The following is a 26,766-nucleotide window of genomic DNA, read 5'->3' on the forward strand; positions in this document are numbered from 1 at the left end:
GATCCCCCCGTGGTCCATTCCCACTTCTCCAGCTCATCTTTGCTGATCTCCAGGAGCCAGAACAAGGATGTTTGTCCCAGAAAGTGCTGCCCTCCCTCCATGCGGCCCCTTCTCCAGCCACATCCTGCTCTTCCTCACTGTGTGTTATTCCCAGCAATCCTTGGGTGTCTCCATGGGACAGACACATGAACTCTGATCTCCTGGGCTCCTCCACACCTCCCCTGTTGGTGTCTTCAGTTAAACTCCATCTCTTCTGCTGCCCTGGACCAGCTGCCTTTTGTTTCCTCTGTCCCAAAGGGAAGGAAATCCTTGGAGTGGAGTGGTCTTGTTCCCAGCTGGGAATGGGAAGGGGATTAATGCTGATGTTTCTGAGCTGCTCCTGGGTTTTGCTTGGAGAGGAGCAGATGTGCTCATTTAGTGGGAAGTGATTGTCCTTAGCAGGGAAACAAGTTCTGCACAAGGTCTACAAATAAAAAATATGTTTAACTCAGCAGGAGCACAGGTGACCTAAAGCAATTGATTGAGGGGAATTTTGATTTATTAATTGATAGATTTTGGGTTCCAGGGAGGCCTTAGAACCCCTTGCAGGGCCTAAAGGGGCTCCAGGAGAGCTGGAGAGGGACTGGGGACAAGGCCTGGAGGGACAGGACACAGGGAATGGCTTCCCACTGCCAGAGGGCAGGGAGAGATGGGAGATTGGGAAGGAATTGCTGGCTGGGAGGGTGGGGAGGCCCTGGCCCAGGTTGCCCAGAGAAGCTGTGGCTGCCCCTGGATCCCTGGAAGTGTCCAAGGCCAGGCTGGAGCAACCTGGGCTGGTGGAAGGTGTCCCTGCTCATGGCAGGGGGTGGCACTGGGTGGGCTTTGAGGTCCCTTCCAACCCAAACCACTCAGGGATTTTATCATTAACTCATAGAATAAGTAAAAAAAAATAGAGTTTGCAATACTGGATAAATTTTAAAGCCTGATCAAGGTTTAATATGCAAATGAACAAAAGGGTCATGGGTGGGTGACCTGCAAAAATAGTGATAAAATCTGCTAAAAGGAGTGACTTTCTTGCCAGAGAGCCCGTGAGCTGGAGTCAGAACTTGGGCTCTCTGCAGGAGTGCAGGATAAATGGAATGTGTTGTGCTCCAGAACTGCCCAGACTGGATGATCTACTGTCTGTTCTGGGCTTCAAATTGGTCTGTAATTCTTTGGCCAGTGGCTGTGGCAAAGCTACACGACAATGAGCGGGACCTGCCATGAATCTCCCCGGGAGAAAGAGTTGCCAGGTCGTTCATCTTCCCCTTGCCAGCGCCGTGACAGGTCCCTGGCAGGCCCTGGCAACGCTTACGTGCTTTTAATTAGAGTTCTGCAAGATTTACATCAGTGCTCCAGCCCCTGCCCCACCATATCCCACTGCAGAGAAACGTTCTGCCCGCCCAGCTGGCAGGGAGGAGAGATTTTTCCAAGGAATAACTGATTCTCGGGAGCACATCAAGGACGAGGGCTTGAATCCAGCCCAGAGGAGTGGGGTGGGAAGTCCCAACTCTTATTCCTTCTGGGTAATTGTCAATCCGTGGTCCCTGCACAGAAATCGACTTTTAGGAGTATTTTCCCATTATTTTGTGGAAGAGTTGGGATATCTTTTATTTTCAGGAGCTGCAGCCTCTGCCCATCAGAAGTTCTTCAGTGAATACGTGACATTAAAATGCTGCACCTTAAAACTGGGAAGGGCTGGAGGTATTTTTAAATAACAGTGGCTAAAAATAGTGATGGACAAGCCACCATATATTACAAAGTACAATGTACCTTTTGCATCAGGATCCATGAAGGAAAACTACCCAAGTTCCTGGTTTTTAGTACAAATTAGGCAGGCACAGGAATATGAACACGGGAAGCAGAGTCTGGAAAAGTCAGAAACCTTGGCTGGAATTAAAGACTGGTCTTTGAGGAAATTTTTCCCTCCTGTTGCCCAGAATTCCACTGTCCAGCTGCTGTGTCTGCAGACACCTGTGACGCTGTGCTGGAGGCATTTTGGGGCTTCATTTATTTATGTGTTTATTTATTTGCTTCTACCTGAACTTCCCCACTGTGTTCAGGAGCTTCAGTCCTGCTCTGCAATGCAAAATAAATCCGGGTTAATGTGTCTGCAATGAGGTTATAAATCAAAATCCATTTAAATGACCTCCAAACCTCGATGCAGTGCCTCAGGTTTTATGTGGTTCTGGGTGGGTGGCTGGGTTGAACGTGGTCCTTTTGTTCTTAAAGAGCTGCAATAGGAAAACCATGGGAATGAGTTTAAAACATGCAGATTTAGATGAGTTTAAAACAGGTAGAGGGAGTGTGTTGAGTTGGTTTTGACTTTGTGCACTGTGTGATGTAATTATAGAATTACCTGATACTTCAAAAAAAATTAGGGATTGTATTTTCCAGTGACTGGTGAGGACCAAGGCTGGTGTTTGTCACTCAGGCCCTAATTCCCATTTTTAACTCACAGAATCCCAGACTGGTTTGGGTTGGAAGGACCTCAAAGCCCATCCAGTGCCACCCCTGCCACGGGCAGGGACACCTTCCACCGGCCCAGGTTGCTCCAACCTGGCCTTGGACACTCCCAGGGATCCAGGGGCAGCCACAGCTTCTCTGGGCAACCTGGGCCAGCCTAATTCCTTCCCAATATCCCACCTAACCCTGCCCTCTGGCAGTGGGAAGCCATTCCCTGTGTCCTGTCCCTCCAGGCCTTGTCCCCAGTCCCTCTCCAGCTCTCCTGGAGCCCCTTTAGGCCCTGCCAGGGGCTCTCAGCTCTCCCTGGAGCCTTCTCTTCTCCAGGGGAACCCCCCCAGCTCTCCCAGCCTGGCTCCATAAAAATACCACACTGCAGGAAAAAGTGGATCTTGCCCAGTCAGCTCCAGGCTGGCAAAGAGCCCCTCCTGATTTTTGGACAGGGATTCAGCCCCTGCATCAGAATCCAGCAGTGCAGCAGGTCCCGTTCCCGGCCCCGCGCCGGCAGGGACCGTAAACGGCTTTAATGTGCTTTTTGTGATGTGTGAACACGAATATCCTTCCCCTCTGCTGGGATTCAGCTCGCAGTGACCTCTCCCCTCTCTCTGCAGGAGGAATATGAAACGCTGGCAGTGTGATTATTCCTGCCCCCGGGCACATTCCCTGTTTTCCTCCGCTGGGACTCGGCCGTGCCGCATTGTCCGGGTGCTGCTCCCCTGCAGCCAACAGCAGTAAGTCTTTATTTCTCTTTTTTAAGGGTTGAAAACATTAATATCTGTAGCAGTAATAGAGGTTGTGGAATCCCCTGGATCCCTGGAAGTGTCCAAGGCCAGGTTGGAACAACCTGGGCTGGTGGAAGGTGTCCCTGCCCATGGCAGGGGTGGCACTGGATGGGCTTTGAGGTCCTTCCAACCCAAACCATCCTGGGATTCTGGGATTCCTACACACACACAAACCCTCCCTTGTCTAAATCCATCCTTTCCTTGTGTGTTAATTTTTTTAGGAGGGGTTATATTTGAGCTTCCTGACTATTAAACCCAGTCCTGCCTGAGCTGCCCAGCCCCTGCCCAGCCTGTCGTGCTCCCCACGAGCCCCCCGTGGAAGGAGCTCTGTTGCTCTGCAGTTCATGCCCTGGGCAGGGTGTGAGCCCATGGCTTCTGTGCTCAGCTGCTCCCCTGGGCTTAATGAAGGTCATAAAATCCAGGGAGAGCTGTAAGATGTCCTTATTCCCATATCCAGGCTGCCTAATCCTGCTCACTGGGGTGCCTTGGTAACCTGTTGTCCAGCTCAGCAGCAGGACGGGGGAAGAAGAACTCTCTGGGGAAGAGAGTTATTTTATTGGTCCTAAAACTGGTACAGTGAGAAGCAAAAAAAAAAGATCCCTCAAGTGGCACTGGATGGGCTTTGAGGTCCTTTCCCACCCAAACCATTCCATGATTCCATGATTCTGCGATCCAGTGCCAGCGATCTTGGAACCACAACCTCAAACCTTGTGTGGAAGAGAAAAAAAAAATGGTTAAAAAATGAGGAGTTGGAGGTGTTTGCTCAGCCCTGCAGAGCTTCAGCTTTGATTAGAGGAGTAGCTGCTGCAGGAGGTTAAGAACTCACAGGATTAAAAGAACTGATGATATTTAAACCCAGTTTCTGAAGGTTCATTATCCCCGTTGAACAAGACAGTTGTTAAATATTGGGATAAGAAGGAAACTGTTCCTGAATGGGAAGTTATTTTACCGAGGTCGCCTGAAGAATTTCTTTCTCAACAACACTGGTTTTTAACTTAGAGTTGCTTGAATGGGTGGATTTTTAGTAAGATTGTGTTTAAAAGCTTTGCCCAAAGATCTCTTGCCAAACCCACATAATTATGCAGAATTCCAATGCGGGAATTCAAATACTTCCTTTACACTTGTTTTTATTTTAATTCAAAATATAGGAAAGTACTGAATGCAATTTCTCTAGTAAAGTTTTGTCCATACCAGAGAACTCACATGATAGGCAATTAGTGAGATGTATTAGGGCATTATTTTCCCTTGACAAATGAACGGATTTTTGCACTGGATTTAGAGGATGGAAAAAATTACACCAATTAAAAACGAACCCTGAGGCTCAGCCATCAGAGCTCAAGTGTCAAAATAGAAATATTTCCCAGGGAGCCACTCTATAACGAGGAGAAGGAGGGCTGTCCCCTCAGAAAGGGATTCCAGACAAAACTTTGGCATTTCAAGAGCCAGGAGGGTGAAAAATTATGTAATTTACGGAGTGACACTACTGTGGTTGTGAGAAATGCGTGGAGAGGGGATTGGAGAAGAGAAATTCCATGTTGGGAAGCACAATCTTCTCAGCCCCTGCTTTGGGTTCCTCCTCCAGCCGGAATAGCTGTGTCACAGCAGGAGTTTTGTGTCTTTCCATGGAATTCAGGGTGAGCCAGGAGAGCCCTGGGTTGGAAGAGCTGAGCTGACCCTGAGCCCCGATGGACCTGTGGGGTCTGAGGGTCTGTGGGACTGTGGGATGGGATCCTTGGGCCCTGGGAAGGGTTTTGCTGCTCAGGGCTGGTCTCCTCTGGCAGAAGGTGGAGTCACACCATTGTTTAGGTGGGAAAAACCCTCTGAGACCATGGAGTCCAACCAGCCCCAGCACTGCCAAGGCCACCACTGACCCACGTCCCCAAGTGCCACATCCACAGGGCTTGGAAATCCCTCCAGAGATGGGAATCACCCCTGCCCTGGGCAGCTGTGCCAAGGCTGGACAGCCCCTTCCAGGAGGAAATTCCTCCTCCCGTCCCACCTGAGCCTCCCCTGGCACAGCTGGAGGCCGTTCCCTCTCCTCCTGTCCCTTGTTCCCTGGGAGCAGAGCCCGACCCCCCCCGGCTCCCCCCTCCTGTCAGGGGGTTGCAGAGCCAGAAGGTCCCCCCTGAGCCTCCTTTTCTCCAGGCTGAGCCCCCCCAGCTCCCTGAAGGAGAAGGTCTCTGGAGCTGTCATGGACATTAAAGGGTGGTGAGGCCTTGGCAGGGGCTGCCCAGGGAGGTTTGGAGTGCCCAGCCCTGGAGGTGTCCCAGGAAGGCCTGGCCGTGGCACTCAGTGCTCTGGGCTGGGGGACAAGGTGGGCATCGGGCACAGGGGGGATCCATGGGCTGGGAGGGCTTTTCCAGCCTCAGGGATTCTGTGACGTGCTGCAGACACCACCCTGCAGTTGCAGTGGAGCAAAACTGGGATGTGGCCTTTAAATTAAAACACCTTAAAGGTTCGGAATCCCAACGCTCTGCTCCTCCTGAGCTCCTGCACCCATTTCCATTCACATTTTCCCATGTCCATCAGTGTCAGCAGCAGGAATTTGAGGACAGGGAGGTTTCTGCAGCACTGCTGGTGCCCAGCAGTTCATCCCCACGGTCCTGCTCCAGCTCCCAGCTCTGTCCCTGCCGAGGGCTGAGGTGTCTGTGGGATCCCAGCCTTGTTCCTGCTCAATGGCCCTGTAAAATCCACACACTTGGAGCCTTCACAACAGAGGGTTTTTTTATAGCTCTAATAAAATCCTTGGGTGATAAATTATTTACCTCAATGTTGTTACTCCCTGGTTTGAATCCACTGTTCAAAGTGGCTGATCAGTCACCCCAACAGCCTCAGTTTTTACAGCAATAATTCTCTGGGGATTCCAGCACGGACTGGGCATGGGCTGGGAGTGTCACACGGGGGCTGGACCATCCCTTTGTGCTCCTGGGCAGTTCTCATACTCCAGAAGTCATCATGGAACGGTTTGGGGTTGGAAGAGACCTTAAAGCCCATCTCATTCCAGCCCCTGCCATGGGCAGGGACACCTTCCACTAGCCCAGGTTGCTCCAACCTGGCCTTGGACACTTCCAGGAATGTTCAGGTAAACAGGGTATTTTAAGGAGCACAACCAAAGAGGAAGAACAGGAGGGGTTTGTACACTACAAAGCAATTTTTACATCAGTAATGCCATTATATTTTCTTTATTATAAATGTTACTATCTGATGCTGTTTCACCGAACAAATATACATTGAATATCTTACCCCATTAGATTGTGTAATTCCCATTACATATTCCATGGGGATGTGAGTGCCAGATCCCACTGCACTGCACTTCTTCCACAGCTTTGACTCCTTAAAACAGGAAAAGTCAGGATAACCCCTATAAATAACCTTGCCTTCTATTCCTACATGGGGTGCTGGTGGGTGGATTTTCATCTTTGGTGGTTTTTCCTCAGGGATGATTAATGTGGTGGCTTTGCGGGGCACTGGGCTCTGCCATTCACCCTCCTGAGCATCTGGGACAAACAGGGACTGGTGACCAGGAGGAGCCTTCCCCTTCCTTGGCAATCCCAGGAATGTCACTAAAAGCTGCCTGATGAAACCCACGTGCTGCTGATGGAACAGAATTTACAACACTGAAATCTTTTCTGGTTCAGATTTCTGAAAAACAGGTGGAAATCCCTCCCGCTCAGGAAATCCTTCCTCTGTGTCACTCTGCTTGCTGTAGGACCTTCCTGCCCTCAGAACCTGTGCAATAATCTATGAGATCACCTCGGTGTATCCCATGGAGAACCATCTGCTCCTTTCCAAGAAACCTTGTCAGTGCAATCCCAGTGGTCCTGTTAATCCCCCACCTCGTGGCCTTTGGCAGCAACTTGTCAGGGATCACAGAATCATGGAATCATGGAATCATAGAATCATGGAATCATGGAATCATAGAATCATGGAATCATGGAATCATGGAATCATGGAATCATAGAATTATAGAATCATAGAATCATGGAATCATAGAATCATAGAATCATGGAATCATAGAATCATAGAATCCCAGAATCAGCTGGGTTGGAAGGGACCTCCGAGATCATCCAGTCCAACCCTTGATCCAACCCCGCCGTGGTTCCCAGCCCATGGCACTGATGCCACATCCAGTCTGTCCTTAAACACCTCCAGGGATGGAGAATCCCCCCCTTCCCTGGGCAGCCCATTCCAATGGCTGAGCACCCTCTCTGGAAAGAAATTCTTCCTAATATCCAACCTAACCCTCCCCTGGCACAGCTGCAGACCCAGCCCTCTTGTCTTGCTGAGAGTTGCCTGGGAAAAGAGACCAACCCCCCCCGGCTCCCCCCTCCTGGCAGGGAGTTGCAGAGAGTGAGGAGGTCTCCCCTGAGCCTCCTCTTCTCCAGGCTGAGCCCCCCCAGCTCCCTCAGCCTCTCCTCCCAGCACTTGTGCTCCAGTCCCTTCCCCAGCCTCGTTGCTCTCCTCTGGCCCTGCTCCAGCCCCTCCAGGGCCTTCCTGACAGCTGGACAGGTATCCTGGCCCTGGGAGCTCCAGCCAGGAGCCATCCAGGCAGTCCAGCCCTCGGCTCAATAAATCCTCCTGCACTTCATTCAGCAGCAAAGGGGCTTTGCTGCAATGTGTAAAACCCCCCCCCCGTGTGTGGCACAAGAGCTTTAATATCCCAAATTCTACCTTTTAAAACCCCAAATCCCCTTCTCATCGGAGCCGATGCTCAAAGGTCCCGTTGCCGTGGGGCAAACACGGGACAGAATTTCAAACACAACATTTCAAAGTGGTCTTTTCCCTATTTTTTTTGTTTGTTTTGTTTTTTGTTTATTTATTTGTTTGGGTTTGGTTTTGGTTTTGTGGACTTTTTTTGGTTTTGTTTTTGGGGTTTTTTTGCTTTTTTTTGGTGGGTTTTTTTTTGGTGTTTTTTTTGGTGTGTTTTTCTTTGGTTTTTGGTTTTGGGTTTTTATCCTTTTGTTTTGGTTTGGTTTGGTTTTGTTTTTTGTCCTTTTTTGTTTGTTTTTGGTTTGTTTTTGGGGGAGTCTTCTGGGATTTTTCTTTGATTTTTTTTTTGTTTGTTTGGGTTTTTTTGGGACTTTTGTTTGTTTTGGATTTTTTTGGTTTTTTTGTGTGTGTTTTTGTTTTCATTTGGTTTTGGTGTTTTTTAATCCTTTTTTGCCTTTTTTTTGGTTGTTGCTGTTGTTTTTTGTTTTTTGGTTTTTTTTGTAAGTGTGTTTTATTGTTTGTTTTGTTTTTGGGGCTTTTGTCTGTTTGGGGTTTCTTTTGGTTTTTCTTTTTGGTATGTTTTTCTTTGTTCTTGGTTTGTTTGGGGTTTTTTGTTTGTTTCTTGTTTTGTTTCAGGTTTTTTCTTTTTTGTTGTTGTTTTTTTTTAGTAGCTGAAATACCACAATTTCCCAAGGCACTGCTCCTCTGGATTTGTCCCACTCAGCCTTGTCCTAACTAAATCCCCCAAAAGCAGAGCCCTGGCCTGAAAGAAAGAATAACAACCTTGAGCAAGACAAACAAAAGTAAACCCCCAAAGAAACCCGTTGCTATTTATAAAACCAGCTCTGGTAACTGCCTTCCACGCAGGAAAGCACAAGGATTTCCCTGGAGGTGGAAAGAACATTTTGGTTGAAGCTCCTGAAGCAACTCTTGTTCTTGCGATGAAGCTTTGCCTCGTGGTTTCAGCTGCAGGGGGGGTCCTGACTCGGAATTCCCTCTCTCCTCCTCCTTCCCACTGCACAGCTGGAGCTGGGAAGAGGTGGAGGGGCTGCAGGAGACCCTCCCCTCCTGCCCCCCTCGGGCAGGGCTGGTGCTGCCACTGCTTTTCCAAGCACCTGTGGGCTCAAAAATCCACAGGCGTCCCTTTGGTTGTCACTTCAACTTGCCTTTTTTTAGGAACAGAAGGGGAATTGATAAGGAAAGAGCTGAACAAGGAGGGAATTGATAAGGAAAGAGCTCTCCCGGCTCCCCGCTCATCTTCTCCTCAGAGCGTGGAAAAAAAAAAAATAAACAACAAAACGAAAAAACCAAAAACCACAAACCCAAACGCCAAGACAAAAAACAAAAAAAACCAAAAAAAAAAACAAAAAACAAAAAAAGGAGGGAATTGATGAGGAAAGAGCTGTTTTGCTGCCCCTGGCTGTGGCAGCACAGGGGCTGGGGGCAGTGGGGTCAGGCTTTTGCTTTTCCTCTGGATATTCCAGCTCGTTTCCCACGGCAAAGCTGCTGGAGATTCCAGCTCCATTAACTGCTGCTGCTCCTTGGCCTTCCATCCCTGCCCAGCCCCAGGCTGCAGGAGAGAGAAATGCTTATTTTTATTCAACTAGAGCCTTAAAAAAGCCCCTCCAGCAGCACTTCCCCTCCTCCCAGAGTGACAAACAGCCCTGCCCTGCTGCCTGAGGTTCCTGCTGGGCCAGACCCACCGTGTTCCCCTGCCAGGGGCATTGTCAGGGAATTCATTTCGGGCGTGTGGCACCAGCAAGTGGCAGAAATCGTTTGTTTTCAAGTGTCAAAGAGCTGCTTTCCCTGTTCCCAGCTGGAAACTCCTCTGCAGCTTTTATCCCTGACTTCCTTGTGTCCAGTTCTGGGCCCTCAGCTCAGGAAGGCCCTGGAGGGGCTGGAGCAGGGCCAGAGGAGAGCAACGAGGCTGGGGAAGGGACTGGAGCACAAGTGCTGGGAGGAGAGGCTGAGGGAGCTGGGGGGGCTCAGCCTGGAGAAGAGGAGGCTCAGGGGAGACCTCCTGACTCTCTGCAACTCCCTGCCAGGAGGGGGGAGCCGGGGGGGGTTGGTCTCTTTTCCCAGGCAACTCTCAGCAAGACAAGAGGGCTGGGTCTGCAGCTGGGCCAGGGGAGGGGGAGGTTGGAGATCAGGAAGAATTTCTTTGCAGAGAGGGTGCTGAGCCCTTGGAATGGGCTGCCCAGGGAAGGGGGGGATTCTCCATCCCTGGAGGTGTTTAAGGACAGACTGGATGTGGCATCAGTGCCATGGGCTGGGAACCACGGCGGGGTTGGATCAAGGCTTGGACTGGATGATCTCGGAGGTCCCTTCCAACCCAGCTGATTCTGGGATTCCTGCAAAGTGCAGCGCACTGCAGGTTGGTGTGGGAATTTCCAGGACATCCCACTGCACCCACACATCCCGGGGTGCTGCCTCAGGGAAAGGCAGATGTGAGCAGGGCTTGGGGTCCAGCTGGGGCAGAGCTTGGGAGAGGCTTGGGAGAGGTTGGGAAAGATGTGTGGCTAAAAAATGAGGAACAGAGTGACTTTGTGCCTAAAGGGGCTCCAAGAGAACTGAAGAAGGACTGGAGTGCCAGGACACAGGGAATGACTTCCCACTGCCAGAGGGCAGGGATAGGTGGGATATTGGGAAGGAATTCCTGGCTGGGAGGGTGGGCAGGCCCTGGCCCAGGTTGCCCAGAGAAGCTGTGGCTGCCCCTGGATCCCTGGAAGTGTCCAAGGCCTGGTTGGAGCAACCTGGGCCGGTGGAAGGTGTCCCTGCCCATGGCAGGGGTGGCACTGGATGTGCTCTAAGGTCCCTTCCAATCCAGGCTGGAATTCCATGGTCACACCTGCTGCCTGCAGGGTTTGGAATTGGAGCTGAACAGCAGCTTTTAGTAGATGGTGTTTGGCACAGAGGTGGGAAGGGAGGTTGAAATATGTCCCTGGTTTTCAGCTGAACAGCTCTGAAATGAGTCTCAGGGGTTCAGGCAGCCCTGAGGAACAGGCTGGAGCAGCACTTTGTGTCCTGCTTCCCATTGATAGATCCTGTGGCTGGAGGCAAAAGCAGCATTGGAGTCTCCACAGGTTTAATTTGCTCTGTGCACAAGCAGGGGGTTGTTTCCATAAAGGGGGTTGTATGTACATAAGTACAAGTGTTCAGTCCTGACCCAAAGGGGGGAAGTACCCGGGCAGTGGCCGTGTGGAATTGTGAGTGCCAGGAAAAATACTGCTGGGGGTGGTTCTTCCTTCTAGTGGGAGGTGTCCCTGCCCATGACAGGGTTGGAATAACATGGAATTTAAGGTCCTGTCCAACCTAAGCCATTCTGTGATTCCAGGACAACAGATCTGTGAAAACCAGGCCCCAAAGGTTTGCAATGCAGTCGATGCCAGGACTCTTCTCCAGAGCAGCTGGTTGGTTTGGAGCAGGACACATTCCAAGACACCCAGTTCCTTGCATTGGCTTGGTCACAGCGACATCAGACCCCTGGAGTTCTGCTGATGTTGCTCATTATTGGCTTGAAGTGTCGCTGCCACTTGGAAATGTGGAGTTGCAGTCAGAGAAAGTTCAGTTTGGGGTCAAGTTTCCCAAAATAGCCCCGAGCTGGGCCAGGCAGAGGAGGATCTGATCCCCTGCCATGGAGAGGGGGGTGTGGATCTGACCTCCTGCCTCCACTGAGGAGCTCCTGCGAGCACCAGTGTCACTCATCAGGGAGAAACCTGCCCCAAATGGCCCATCTTCAGCACCAGGGGTTCAGCTTTGCTCTGTGGGAAAGCTGGAATTTGCCCAAGCAGGAATTTGTCTGTGCAGGTAAACAGCAGAGGTGCAGCTGCTCTGGTGCCGGCGAGAGTCCAGCTGGTGGGTGGGGAACAGATGGACAGGCAGGGCTTTGATCTCTGGGCTGAAACGTTTCTGTGAGCCCACAGCTGCTGGGGAAGAAGGAAAGCCCCCCTTTCCCACTCCAAAATGCCATCCAGAGGGTGAGAAGGGTGGGGGGAGGACACAGCCTGGAGCAACACCGAGGAGTGGGAAGGAAACTGGGAACTGGTCTCCATTTGGGTTGGGGGGTCTGGTCTGGGGGCTCTTGCCCTCTGAAGAGCCCTCTGCCAGTCCAGAGATGCTCCCACCAGAGCTGATTCCACCCCTTGAAGAGAGTGCCAGCTCTATTTAGAGCTGCTGTTCCTCCACACAGGGTTTGGGTGTCTGGCAGACCTTGGCAGCTGTCTTGGTGTTTAGCACGAGAGTCCTAATTTATTTTTCCCCTGAAACCACACAAGCCTGAACAAATCCTCTCCTTTGTCCCCTGTCAGAGCTCTGTGTCCCTGGGAGTTCATCCCCTGTCACTGGAGATCACTGTGACACAGGAGAGTGGAGCCACCAGCACCTCCAGGGCACGGGGGGCCCGTCAGTGTTGGCTTTCCTTGGCCAGGGACACGGGGAGCTGCTGTCAGCTCCCTTCTGACACACTCCACCTCTCCTGGGAGAGCCTGAGCTGCTCAGCAGAGCTGAGTCAGGCCTGAAAGCCCTTCCAGCCACCATCCTGGCTGGCAGGAGCTGTCCTGCCCACTTCCCAGTGCCAGGAGAGGTCCTTCCCTCAGGGCAGCCCTTGAGCTGCCTCAGGCTCTGACTTTGCTCTGGGTTCACCTGAAGGAAATGGGAGAATTCCCTTTTGCTCTGGGATGAAAGAGCTGCCTCTGCTGTGCTGCAGGTTTTGGGCAGGCAGGGGTTGCAGAGGAGGGTGGTGGAACAGGTTCTGCTTCAGGTCCCTCCTGGCAGATCAAAAGCTGCCTTTGTTCCTAAAATTCATGCCCTGATTCCAGGGATCTGCTGGGCAAGTGCAGGTGAAAATAATTGCCATCTCATGGTCAGGTGCACACAGCCAAGGCAAAAGGCCCTGAGCTTTGGTGAGAGAAGTGTTTCTGGAGTGGAGGACAGGGGAGAATTTCCTGTGTGAGTGAAAAGCAGGAATTGGGAACTTTTCTCTCCCTCATTGGGGAAAAACCTCCCTGGGGTGACTTAACAGAGCAAAGGAGGAACCAAGGTGGGCTTGTGATCCCCGAGGCACTGGTGGCACATCAAAGAAGGGTCTCTGTAAGTGAGACAGCAGCTCATTCGTTTCTAGGGTGGTTTTGATCCTTTTTAAGCAGGATTCCGGGGCACAACAGGCAGGTTTGAGGAATCTGTGCCTCCTTCCCATGTGTCCCACATCCCTCATAGCATGAGGAGGGGGAGGAGTTCCCTGCTCCTGCAGGGAATGCTGCAAGTTGGCCCTTTGTGGTGGGGCAGGGCCAAGAGGAGTCACCCCCACAGTGGCCACAACACGGTTTGCTTCCCCAGGAAAGGGGAGGAGATCACAGGACCTTTGGGGTCAGTCTTTTCTCCTGGATAACAAGTGACAGGGTGAGTGGACACGGCCTCAAGTTGTGCCAGGAGAGGGTCAGGTGGGATATTAAGAAAAATTCCTTCGTGGAAAGGGTTGTCCAGCCCTGGCACAGGGTGGAGTCCCCATCCCTGGAGGGACTTCAAAGCCCTGTGGATGTGGCACTTGGGGACAGGGGGCAGTGGTGGCCTGGGCAGTGCTGGGGCTGGTTGGACTTGGTGATCTCAGAGGGCTTTTCCACCTTTAATCATCCTTATCCACTGTCCCCTCCAATCATCCCTCTGGAGGCTTCTCCATGGCAGATCCCCCTGGGATTGCAGTCCAACAGCAGCTCTGCTTCTCTGCCTTTTCTTTTCACTCTGGAGGTGGTTCAGGGCCCTGAATTTGTATTTACAGAATCATGGAATGGTTTGGGTTGGAAGGCACCTTAAAGATCATCTAGTTCCAACCCCTCCACCAGAAAACTGAGTTTAAAGCACATATCTTTCTCCTGGGGTGTTTTGAAGCTTTTTCTCTGATGGCTGCAGGTCCCAGGATGAGTCAGAAAATGAGGGATGGGGAAATCCCGCTGGGTTTGTAAATGACTTGGAGGAAAAGGTGCAGCCAAGAGACACACCAGAGCCTGGGGATGCTGGAGCTGAAGTTCCTTTTGTTCTCTAATGACAGAGAGAGCTGCCAGTCTTGGCTGTGCTGCAAGGCTCGCTCTCCGTAATTAAAAATCAATTAGTGTGTTTAGCAATTAGCTCATTGACTTACTGAAGCTGTCATGTTAGATTCATATCCAGACACGCCTCGGGACTGGGGGGGTTGGTGACGATGCCAACGGTGCCTTTGCTGCTCCTGCACGTGGGGATGAAGGGAAGAGCGGGAGGCTGTTGGGAATTTGGCACATTCCCGATGCTCCGGGCCTGGGGATCCTCCAGGGATCAAGCAGGGGTGGGAAAACTTTCCTGGGAACACGTTCTCCACGTGTAGGACTTGCTCCCTGAGGCTCAGGGTTGAGGAATAGTGGAGAGTGATCCCAACATCAGTGGGAGAGTTACAGTCGGTGCAGTTTGACCGTCCTGGGGCTTGTTCTCAGGTCAGTTGGTGGCCCAAAGGACCAAGTCTCAGGCTCTACCTGGAGCATTCACGCTTGGCTGGTGGTCCTGGATCCACCACTGCCCACTGCTGGGGCACCTCCAGCCCTGGGGGCACTTCTGGGCCCTCAGACAAGAGAGACACGGAGGGGCTGGAGCGTGTGCAGGGAAGGGAAGGGAGCTGGGAAGGGGCTGGAGCAGCAGGAGGGGCTGAGGGAGCTGGGGGGGCTCAGCCTGGAGAAAAGGAGGCTCAGGGGGGACCTTCTGGCTCTGCAACCCCCTGACAGGAGGGGGGAGCCGGGGGGGGTCGGGCTCTGCTCCCAGGGAACAAGGGACAGGAGGAGAGGGAACGGCCTCCAGCTGTGCCAGGGGAGGCTCAGGTGGGACAGGAGGAGGAATTTCTCCCTGAAAAGGGCTGTCCAGCCCTGGCACAGCTGCCCAGGACAGAGATGGAGTGCCCAGCCCTGGAGGGATTTCCAAGCCCTGTGGATGTGGCCCTTGGGGACAGGGGTCAGTGGTGGCCTTGGCAGTGCTGAGGGAGAACAGTTGGACTCGACCTTGGAGGCCTTTTCCAACCTAAAGAATTCTGGGATTCCATGATTTCTGTCTCATTTATTCCAGGATCCTTGTGCAGCAGGAACCATCCCCTGGGCAGTCACATTCCCAGCACCGAGTGTTTCCCTGCTCCCAGTTCCATCCTCTCAACAGGAATAAAAAGCTGTCTGATGCCAAGGACCCCGTTGTTTCCTGCCCCAGAGGTGAGGTCAGGCTCAGTCCTGAGTTGGTATTTACAAAGCCAGCTTTTAAGCCAGCTTTTAACCCAGCCTAGGTAGTTTTCTCTGCTGCAGCTCTAACAGGTACTAAAAAAAAATAAAAATGTCCATGGTTTTGTAACTGGCTGTAGAATGGGAATTGGGAACAGCTTTTGCAGCCTCTGTTTTTTGTGAAACATCCTGGATTCCAGCCCTTTCCTGGGAATCTTGCAGTTCAGGCTGTTAATGAGGAGGGTGTGCAGGAAGGTAAAATGGGATGGCAGTGGCTTTGCAGAGCCAAGCCTTTATTTAGTTCAGAAAACTTAACTTCCCATCAGGGTTTGCTGATGGGAATTGGAGAAAATCCAGAGCAAGAGGCACGAGCAGATAATCCAGACCCTGTTTCCAAAGGTGGGTTGGGACTATGAGCCTGGAAACCTGCAGGTGTGTTCAGGCAGAAGGACTCAGGTGACAGATATTGCTGGTGACATTGTCTGGAGCTCCAGCTCTGCAGTTCCAGACGGTGCTAAAGGCAGGAAAAAACCCTCCTGTAAAACCTCAGCTGCCTGGGAAAAGAACTGGGGAAGCTTTAGAGGTTTGGAAGACCTAAAACTGGGGCTCTTGCTTGCCCTTGATAGCAAAAATTGAGCAGCTCCAGCGCCAGTGGGAAGGATTGATGGATCTGAGGGGGCTTCCTGGCTGGACAGTTCTGCCTTATTAATAGCAAGGGATGTGATAAACCCTTCTAATTGTCTTCCTGAATCCCCTGGGATACATTTCTCCTGGGAAAGAGTGGGCTGGGGTTGTTTGGTGACGTGGGAGCCAGAGCTGTGTGGGATCTGTTGGGGAGTTGCTCAGCCTGGACTCCCAAGGAAGTTGAATATCTTCGATCCTTGTGTCAGTTAAAAACCTCTAAGGTGGAAAAAATACACCAGGAAGATGAGCATAAAGGGGATGTGGGCAGGTTTGGGAAGGTCATTAGGTGCCTAAAGGTGCAGGGAGGTATTTCTGGAACAACCTGAGTCCCAAAAGTCAGTGGAGAAGAAATAAGAGAGAGTTCAGAATATGAATAAGGAGCTCTGAGGGAACAGGTTAGAGAGGGGATGGAGGCAGGTGAAGAGGTGGAGATTTATCAAGCAGGACTGGTATTCAGGAGCATTAAATTCTTCAGCAAGTGCTGAGACCTAATGTCAGGTCTCCAACAGGGATGGGAGTCCAGTGTCCTGGGAGCAAAACACTCCCTGAGGTGCCCAGGGGACAGAGCCAGGCTGGGGGACAGGGCTGGCACAGGGGCAGGGGAGGAGCTGGCAGCATTTCTGGGAATGGCTGGGAAGGGAAGGACAAGAGGCAGCCAGGTCAGCAAGGAACAGGACTGTAAAGAGAGGATTTGTGAGACAACTGGAATTGCAAATTAAAATCATAAATAAAAATCAAAGAGAAAAGTTCTGTCTTCATAGACTCCCAGAATGGTTTGGGTGGGAAGGGACCTCAAAGCCCATCCAGTGCCACCCCCTGCCATGGGCAGGGACACCTCCCACTGTCCCAGGTTGCTCCAACCTGGCCTTGGACACTTCCAGGGATCCAGGGGCAGCCACAGCTTCTCTGGGCAACCTGGGCCAGCCCCTCCCCACCCTCCCAGCCAGGAATTCCTTCCCAAGATCCCATCTTTCCCTGCCCCCTGGCAGTGGGAAGCCATTCCCTGTGTCCTGTCCCTCCATGCCTTGTCCCCAGTCCCTCTCCAGCTCTCCTGGAGCCCCTTTAGGCCCTGCCAGGGGCTCTCAGCTCTCCCTGGAGCCTTCTCTTCTCCAGGTGAACCCCCCCAGCTCTCCCAGCCTGGCTTCACCCTTGATGGATTCCCAGTGATGGGAATACCCATAATGGGTGTTCCCCCATCCCGGAGCTGTAAAACTGTAGCTCCAAGGATTGTCCAAACAGCAGTTTCTTTATCATCAGTTAATTTTGTGCCTCAAAATCATGTGACAAGTCTGTAGATCAGACAGACATTTCTAGTTTATGCCACTTCATGCATGACACAGCATCTTACAATCAATTATTCCCTTCTGTCCTCAGATCCCAGTATCCTAAAGGACATTTAATACTATAACTGTGATCGAGGAGGAACCGAAATATTTCTTCAAGACACCTGAGCTCCTGCAGCACTGAGAGCTTTGGGAGCTGACCCTGCCACAGGTGAGTGATTTTTTCCCCTCCTCCCCATCCTGCTGACACCCAGGGCCTGCTGCCAAATGCACTTTCCGTGTTTGGTGCTTCAGCACCGCAGGAAACGCTCTTAAAAATTGATAAGTGCATGTTGCACAAGAGCAGGGACTCTGCCTTGGCTCCCTGTTCTGCCACCCAGAATAGAAAAATGCATTAAGGACTGGTTCAGGTTTTCGCTGTTTCCTCTGTGGTTGTTTTACAACCTGCTGGAGCTGCTGAATTGTGTCATAAATTGGGGAGTTTAAAGGTTGTCTCCCAGAAGTAACCAATTATCCCATTTGCAGCTGTCTGTTTGCAGGGTGATCTCTGCTGCAGGAGCTGGAGATCACAGCCCTGGGTGGCAGCACAGCAACTATAAATTACAGCTGGAAACATTCCTCTCTTTTTAAAACGTGGCCACGGGAGGATCTGCCTTTCCTCTCCCCCCAGAACCCTGGGTGGTCCTTTCCATTTGGAATTATTGCCCTTGTGGGAACTTTTCCTCACGGGTTTGATGCCAAACCTTGGTACTTGACCACAACCCTGCCCCTCAAACCCCTGAAACCCCCCCCAAAAAAAACCCTTCTCAGGTCTGCAATATCTCCACAAATCAACGTTTTGGAGTTCTCAGCCTTGCAAGGATCTGCACAGTTATTATCCTTAGGTGGGAGAGCAAAACTCTGGGAATTTTCTAGGGTTTTTCCAGGCAAGAGCCCACAGGGAGAGGATTCCTGGAGCTGCCTTTGTCCCTGACCTCCTGCTGTCGATGCCTTGGCATTTGTTTCCTTCCTGAAAACAAGGAGCTGCTCCATGAATCCCTGCCCAGCTCCTCTGGCTTTCATGGTACCTAAAATCCTACAGAGATTTCCATTCTGGGAATGGGGTGAAAGGGCTGTGGAGCCACCCAGGGAGGGGTGTTAGAGGTGGTAGTGTTCAAATATGGAATTTTGGAGAAGAAAATGGGATCCTCCAGCTTCGGTCCCGAGCACCAGGACAAACTGGCTGGGAAGGGGAGGGCAGGAGGAACTTCTGAGTGTGACCATGGAATACAGAGGAAGGATATGGGAGAGTAAACAGTGCAGAAAATGGAATTAAAAGAGAGATAAAAAACTCCCAAAAACCAGGGAAAATACCCCCAATGACCTTTATTAGGGCAAAGTGAAATAAGGTCAGAACTGGTAGGAAAGATCCTTTGGGAAACAAGCCCAAATGGAAAAAAAAAGGAGTTGAGGGAAGTGGGCAGCTCTTTAAAAATGCTGTTAAGGGCACAGGTACAACCCATCCCAGTGCAGAGGAGCTGCCAGAAGGGTGGGGAGGGACCATGGGGGTTAAATCAAGAGCTCTTTATCGACTTGGAGTAAAAAGGGATTGTACAGGGAGCAAAAAGTGGATCAGCTGTGTGAGAAATGGAGTGTGGAGAGTGCTGCAGGCACAGGGGGAAGAGGGAAAAGCAGGGAGGAGGGTCAGGGAAGGGCTCAGTGGTGCAGCTGCATTGGAGGAGACCTGGAAAACTTGGGGGTCATGACTGGGAAAGGCACAGGGGGGCTCAGGTGGGGCCTTCAGGGATGGATGAAGGGCTGAGGGTCCTTTTCCTGCTGGAAACACCAGCAGGAACGCAGCCCAGAGGGAACAGGGACACAGCCAGAGGGAACAGGGACACAGCCAGAGGGCACAGGGACACACCAGAGGGAACAGGGACACACCAGAGGGAAGAGTCAGTCTGGAAGAGGGAAAGGATTTTAATGAAGTGTCTGCATAAGGGAAGTGTTGTTGGATCAGGCTGGTTTGATGGAATCACTGAATCATAAAGGTTGGAAAAGCCCTCTGAGATCATGGAGTCCAACCATCCCCAGCACTGCCAAGGCCACCACTGACCCCTGTCCCCAAGGGCCACATCCACAGGGCTTGGAAACCCCTCCAGGGGTGGGGACTCCACCCTGTGCCAGGGCTGGACAACCCTTTCCATGGAGAAATTCCTCCTCCTGTCCCACCTGAGCCTCCCCTGGCACAGCTGGAGGCCGTTCCCTCTCCTCCTGTCCCTTGTTCCCTGGGAGCAGAGCCCGACCCCCCCCGGCTCCCCCCTCCTGTCAGGGGGTTGCAGAGCCAGAAGGTTCCCCCTGAGCCTCCTTTTCTCCAGGCTGAGCCCCCCCAGCTCCCTCAGCCCCTCCTGCTGCTCCAGCCCCTTCCCAGCTCCCTTCCCAGCTCCCTTCCCTTCCCTGCACACTCCAGCACAGCCCCTTTTGCCCTCCCTGCTCTCTCCAGGTGACCATGAGCAGGTCCCTGGGCACAGGATGGGAGGGGGTGGCTCCCTGGAGAATAATTAGCAAGATCAGGGATGAAATTATGTATGAGGTGACCTTACATTTTGGAACAGACCCCAAACAGACCTCAGAAATCAGGACTGTGCTCTGAAGGTGATGTCAGGGAAGCTGTCCCCTTTTAGGGCTCCTGGGTTTCTATTAATTTAACAGAACAGAGGTAAATATAACTCAGTGTGTAGCCTTGAGCTTTCCATTTTCCTGTCCTTAATTCAGCTTCAGCAGAGAAAAATTATATTCTGAAAGGTCAGTGCTTGTGTTTTTACTGTAAACCAAAGATACCTTCTTGGAAAAGCATCAGAGCTGGAGATGTCAGGGAAATTATTGAAATTATTGACAGAAGCTCTTTAGGAATCTTAGAATCATTAAAGTTGGAGAAGAGCTTTAATATTATCAAGTCCAACCATCAATGTTCACTCTCCTCACGGCCCCCAGTGTTCATGTTCACCGAAAGTGAAGCAAATGGTGCAGCACTGACAGACAATCCCGTGCCTTGGTGGGCACGAAACTGCAGCAGGAATTCCTGAATTCCTGGCTCCTGGCCAGGTCAGAGCTCCAGGGTTTGTGTTGGGGGGAAAAAAAAGGGATTATTCCATCCCTTTGCTAAGTACAGGCTCTGCTGGCAGCTCCTCCAGCAATCAGGTGAAACCCATCCCTGGAAGTGTCCAAGGCCAGGTTAGACGAGGCTTGGAGCAACCTGGGCTGGTGGAAGGTGTCCCTGCCCATGGCAGGGGTGGCACTGGGTGGGATTTAAGGTCCCTTCCAACCCAAACCATTCCAGGACTCTGTGATCTCCATGCAAAGGCCTGAGAAGTCCAAATTTCCATGCCCAGCCAGATATTTGTTGGGATTATTGATGTGCTGCTGGTCTGGCAGGTGTTTGGTTTGCAGGGGTAAAGGTGAACCAGCTTGGGTCTAGGATCCCTTTTCTTATCCTTATCCCAACTGTTTCCCCTTGGAAACAGGACTGAATGCCATGGATGGTCTTTTCCTCTGGGGAGGAAATGTAGAGGGGAGACCTGGAGAGCTCCACTGGGACAGCTCAGGAAATGGAGGGATTTTTCAGCTGTCCTTTTGCTGGATGCAATTTTCCCTGTTTCTGTGGTGGTTGACCTTGGCTGGCCCACCCAGCTGCTCCATCACCTCCCTCCTCAGCTGGGCAGGGGAGAGAAAGCACAACAAAGGGTTTGTGGGTTGAGAGAACCAAACCCACCCCCAAAACCTTGCCCTGGAACCCCAAACCCTGCCCTTGGGCTCAGCCTGTGGGTTTGCTTCCAATACTGAGTTATGAACCCCAAAGCTTTGCCTGTGCTCAGGTGACCTGTCACAGGGCCTGGAAAATCATGGAATCATTCAGGCTGGAAAAGCCCTCTGAGATCATGGAGTCCAACCATCCCCCAGCACTGCCCAGGCCACCACTGCCCCGAGTCCCCAAGTGCCACATCCACAGGGCTTGGAAACCCCTCCAGGGGTGGGGACTCCACCTCTTCCTTGCCCAGCCTGTTCCTGCCATGCCAGGAGGGTGTTCAGCTGGATGAGCAAAGAGGGGCTGAATTAAACCCTCAATCTTGCTCCTCTCCCCGTTGGTGTCCCAGAGAGGTCGTGTGGCCTCGGTGGTGGAGGCTGGGAAGAAGATGCTTTGGTCACTTGTGTCTCCTGTGCTCCTGAGCTTTGGGGCAGAGCAACAACTTGTATTTTCCAGCTCCAGAGCTGGGTGAGCTCTGTCCAGAGCAGGAAGGCACATGGAGCCCATTTTAATAGAATCATGGAAGATCCTGAGTGGGAAGGGACCCACAAGGTTCATCCAGTCCAACCCCTGGCCCTGCACAGACACCCCAACAATCCCCCCCTGTCCCTCAGAGCGTTGTCCAAACCCTCCTGGAGCTCTGGCAGCCTTGGGGCCGTGCCCATGGGGAGCCTGGGCAGTGCCAACCACCCTCTGGGGGAAGAACCTTGTCCTGATATTTCTGTCCCTTGGTGGTTCCCTTTCATTTCTGTGATAAAAGCATCCCACACACGCAGCTCCAGCATCTTCCAGCTGTGGCAGCAAGGTGTTTTGTCCCCTGTAAATCCTCTTTTTGTGCCCCAAGAGCAGCACTAAGATGCTGAAGAGCCCTGCAGAGGGAGGAAACACCTCCTAACCGAGCAGGTGCCTCGCTTTTCAGTCGCGCCCGCGTGAACATTTATGATTTCATTTCACAAAGGCGTTGCAGTGAGCTGTGCCTTTACAAATAGCAAATTAAATCAGCTGGTGATGTAAACCTGCAGAGGAGAACAGGCAGCTGTAATGGTTCTTTATTGCTTTTTTCATCTGCTGTTGCATTTTGCCATCGTCTGGTGCTTAGTGAAGTGTATGATTTATTCATAGGAGACACTGTCGCAGCCAAAGGCTTGTACAATAAACCACTGACAAGGCCTGTGCCAAAAGCCATTAGGAAGAGAGAACAATAATGCAGACACAAAGTATTTACAGACCAAGTTGTCTTTAATTTAAAATCCTTTACTAGGGCTTGATGATAATTGCATCACATTTCCAATCAGCCAGTGCTGACAGGCTGCTCTTCCCCACGTCGGCGTGAAAAAATCCGCGATAATTGAAATGTGCCTTATGAAGCTGCGACAAATTAATGTCATCCCGAGGTCACCCAGGCTCACTCATGCTGCCAGGTTTTGCTTGATGGTGGTGCCAGGCTGGCAGAGGAGTTGGCATGACAGGTACGTGCTTCATGTGCACGTTGGGCTGGATCCTCATCCGTGGGTTTTTCTTTCTCCTCTTCCTTCTCATTCTCTCTCCCTTCCCATACAGAGCCATTTATAGAGGGAGAAAATATCTCTGTTTTATAGAGAGATCTATATATGGGTTTGTTTCTTTGGGAGGGGCTGAGGGGTGTTACTAAGGTGGGAATGGAGACACGATTTCAAGCCTGCAAATCCATTGGAATTCCCAAAAGGACCTTGCCTGCTGTTCCCCTCAGCTCCCCCTCTCTGCTCCAGCTCAGCCTTGGCCATTCACCCTCCAGCTCCTGGGAGGGGGTTCTGAGTGCCAGGGGTGTCCCTGTGGGCTCCAGGGGATCCCAGAGGATGAACATCCCTGTCCCAGAGCAGGGGGCAGTGGGAGGGAGGGGCAGCTCCTCCTCCTCCCCTTGGCTCCCCTGCACCCCGGGGGAGGGTTGGGAATGGAGCTGGGCACATCCTGCTCTCCAGAAAGCGGGCAAGGCCAGGGGAGAGGCTCATCCCACAGCCCCCCTTCCGTGGTTCCCGTGGCAGCAGTGCCCCCCCAGGGCTGGCACAATCCCTGCCTGCCCAGGGGCAGCTCCCTCTGCCTCCCCATCACTCCCATTGCAGCTCCCACGATGTCATAGTTTGAGACCCCCAGAAATCCAATTTCCCAGTCCAAGCCCCCCTCCCACAACTCACCCCACTGGGAGGGGGGTTTTCCAGACACAACACAGGACTCAATATGAGGGGAAGGGAATTCTATTACAATTATTACACAGATAAATATTATAAGACATTATAGACACAATCTTAACTCTCTCTCCTATGGTAAAGCAATATGGGTGTCTCAAACTACGACACATGGTTTGGGTTCTCTGCTCCTGGACAACCTTCCCAGGCACAATTCCCTGGGCTCTCTGTCCCATGGTGGGATGGGAACCCCCCGGGAAGGGGCTCTTAGCCCAGAGCCTTAGCAGTGGGAATGTTGGGAATTGCTGCAGACAGGGGGTGATTCCCCCCTGAGCTGTCCTGCTGAGCCATCTCTGCAGGCAGGGCGAGGTGCCCACGCTGGGCCATCCACCTGAGACACACCCACCTATGGCCTGGAACAGCATTTATGGGTGTTATCCACCAGGGATGGTTGGGAATGGAGCTGTGCACATCCTGCTTCCCCAAAAATGGGAAAGGGCAGGGGAGAGGCTCCTCACAAACCCCCCATGCCATGGATCCCGTGCCACTGGTGGCCCCACAGGCTGCCTGTCCCTCAGCATGTCCGTGGCCAACTTCCAGCTGGGACATGTGCTGGGCAGGAGGGGGGAATAAACCTGCTGGATATGCCACAACTCCTGTGCAGTGGGAATTTTGGGCACTGCTGCAGACAGGGGGATGATTTCCCCCCCTGAGCTGTCCCCTCCAGGCAGGGCGAGGTGCCCATCCATCTCAGACACACCCACTGATGGCCTGGAACAGCATTTATTCACTGCTAGACAAAGACATTGGTGGCAGCACATCAGGCCCAGGAGATGATGGGGAGAGATTTGGGGCCTGGCTGATGTTAGTGACACCTGGCTGGGCTGGAACAGGTTTTAGTGATGGCTTTGTGAGAGGTAAATACCTGTATTCTCCACAAATGGGATTGCTTTTTGACAGGGGCCCTTCATTTCACTCTGCCATCCTCCTTCCTGTAAGAAATAAGGGTATTTTCTGTTATTGAGGGTCTGCCTGCACTGTCAGTGCTTGGAGAGGGAAATAACTGCTTATTCTGTGCTGGTTCTGCCTCATTCCTGTCAAATCCTGGCCAGCCCGGGGGTGCTCCAGTGTCCAACAACGGGAGTCAGGGAGGAATGAAGGGATCTCACGCTGCAAACCCACACTGGGAACGTGGTCAAGGCTGATTTAGTGCCTTGGGGGGTCCCAAAAAGCACAACCCACATAAAGAGAGAAGATGCTGCCCCTGGTACCCAAAACTGTGCCCTGGGCTGATCCCACAGTGTGGGCAGAGTGAGGGGGGATCCTGCCCCTCTGTCCCCTCAGGTGAGACCCCCCTGCAGAGCTGCTCCAGCCCTGGGAACAGCACAGGGGGGACGTGGAGCTGCTGGAGAGAGTCCAGAGGAGCCATGGGATGCTCCAAGGGCTGGAGCCCCTCTGGAGCCAGGCTGGGAGAGCTGGGGGGGTTCCCCTGGAGAAGAGAAGGCTCCAGGGAGAGCTGAGAGCCCCTGGCAGGGCCTAAAGGGGCTCCAGGAGAGCTGGAGAGGGACTGGGGACAAGGCATGGAGGGACAGGACACAGGGAATGGCTTCCCACTGCCAGAGTTAGATGGGAGATTGGGAAGGAATTCTTGGCTGGGAGGGTGGGGAGGCCCTGGCCCAGGTTGCCCAGAGAAGCTGTGGCTGCCCCTGGATCCCTGGAAGTGTCCAAGACCAGGCTGGAGCAACCTGGGCTGGTGGGAGGTGTCCCTGCCCATGGCAGGGGATTGGAAACTGAGAGTCTTTTAAGGTTTCTTCCCACCCAAACCATTCTGGGATTCTCCAAAAAAGAAGAGCAATTATATCATCCCCAAAGCAGGGGGGGGAACTGGGCACTTGATTGTTTTCCTCAGTGAACTAAAGCTGTGATTTCTGCTGCACCAACTGTGTCCTTGGAACGAATCAACACTGAACAGCGTCTGAAAAAAGCAGATTGTCTGCACGGGAAAGCAGAGCCCCGGGCAGGGTGGTGCTCAAAGGGTTAACGAGCTGCTCCCTCCCGGCTTTGATGTATTCGGTGACATTTTTTTCTGGCCGATTTTTGGAGGGAATAGAGGAGCAATCCCGAGGATCCCAAGGCTCCCCTCACCACGGTGGCACCTCCCGGTCCTGCAGGGCGGGATGTGCAGTTCCAGGGCTCTGACGATGGGGAGCAGCAGATCCTTCTCTCAGCTCCTGAGGATGGGGAGCAGCAGATCCTTCTCTCAGCTCCTGAGGATGGAGAGCAGCAGATCCTTCTCTCAGCTCCTGAGGATGGAGAGCAGCAGATCCTTCTCTCAGCTCCTGAGGATGGAGAGCAGCAGATCCTTCTCTCAGCTCCTGAGGATGGGGAGCAGCAGATCCTTCTCTCAGCTCCTGAGGATGGGGAGCAGCAGATCCTTCTCTCAGCTCCTGAGGATGGGGAGCAGCAGATCCTTGGCTCTGAGATCCTGAGATCCTGCTCTCAGGAGTCTCTGAGGAGGAGGAAGAGCAGCCTCACCTCAATATTTCCCTTCGCTGTAACTTTGCTCTGCCTTTATTTCTTGGTGATCTCAGAGCTGCAAGGAATCAGTAAGGACGTTAAAAAAACACATCCTGGTTTCTTTGTGATGCTCAGTGAAAGCAGGAGGAGGAAAAAGTCAGTTTGTAAACCCAGCAGTGTAAAACCCCTTTAATTGGCAGCCTGATGAAAATAACCCTCATGCAAACACACCTCGAGGTTTGCCTCCAACTGGGAATGTAGGGTGTGTTTGTGGGCCCTTCTGGAAAGGTCTTGAGGGTTGGAAATTGTAAAACTGTTCTCCAAAGGGAAATTCCAGTCCTTTAAACAGGAGCTGTGGCATATCCAGCAGGTTTATTCCCCCCTCCTGCCCAGCACATGTCCCAGCTGGAAGTTGGCCATGGACATGCTGAGGGACAGGCAGCCTGTGGGGCCACCAGTGGCACGGGATCCATGGCATGGGGGGTTTGTGAGGAGCCTCTCCCCTGCCCTTTCCCATTTTTGGGGAAGCAGGATGTGCACAGCTCCATTCCCAACCATCCCTGGTGGATAACACCCATAAATGCTGTTCCAGGCCATAGGTGGGTGTGTCTCAGGTGGATGGCCCAGCGTGGGCACCTCGCCCTGCCTGCAGAGATGGCTCAGCAGGACAGCTCAGGGGGGAATCACCCCCTGTCTGCAGCAATTCCCAACATTCCCACTGCTAAGGCTCTGGGCTAAGAGCCCCTTCCCGGGGGGTTCCCATCCCACCATGGGACAGAGAGCCCAGGGAATTGTGCCTGGGAAGGTTGTCCAGGAGCAGAGAACCCAAACCGTGGGAGCTGCAATGGGAGTGATGGGGAGGCAGAGGGAGCTGCCCCTGGGCAGGCAGGGATTGTGCCAGCCCTGGGGGGGCACTGCTGCCACGAGAGCCATGCAAGGGGGCTTTGGGATGAGCCTCTCCCCTGGCCTTGCCCGCTTTCTGGAGAGCAGGATGTGCCCAGCTCCATTCCCAACCCTCCCCCGGGGTGCAGGGGAGCCAAGGGGAGGAGGAGGAGCTGCCCGTCCCTCCCACTGCCCCCTGCTCTGGGACAGGGATGTTCATCCTCTGGGATCCCCCGGAGCCCACAGGGACACCCCTGGCAC

The 26,766-nt window shown here is 52.5% G+C and overlaps 1 long non-coding RNA gene across 1 annotated transcript in view; it reads left to right on the forward strand.

The window, feature by feature from the left end:
* Positions 1-3,097: 3,097 nt before the first annotated feature.
* The window catches only part of LOC113998711, a 74,843-nt gene continuing 51,174 nt past the window's right edge, over positions 3,098-26,766 (forward strand). The window contains exons 1-3 of the long non-coding RNA XR_005565900.1: positions 3,098-3,212; positions 15,051-15,187; positions 17,252-17,371. This is a non-coding gene — a long non-coding RNA (uncharacterized LOC113998711). The remainder of the gene's footprint in view (positions 3,213-15,050; positions 15,188-17,251; positions 17,372-26,766) is intronic.

Source organism: Pipra filicauda, unplaced genomic scaffold (assembly GCF_003945595.2).
Source record: "Pipra filicauda isolate LSUMZ 115617 unplaced genomic scaffold, ASM394559v2 scaffold571_size334496_pilon, whole genome shotgun sequence".
NCBI lineage: Eukaryota > Metazoa > Chordata > Aves > Passeriformes > Pipridae > Pipra > Pipra filicauda.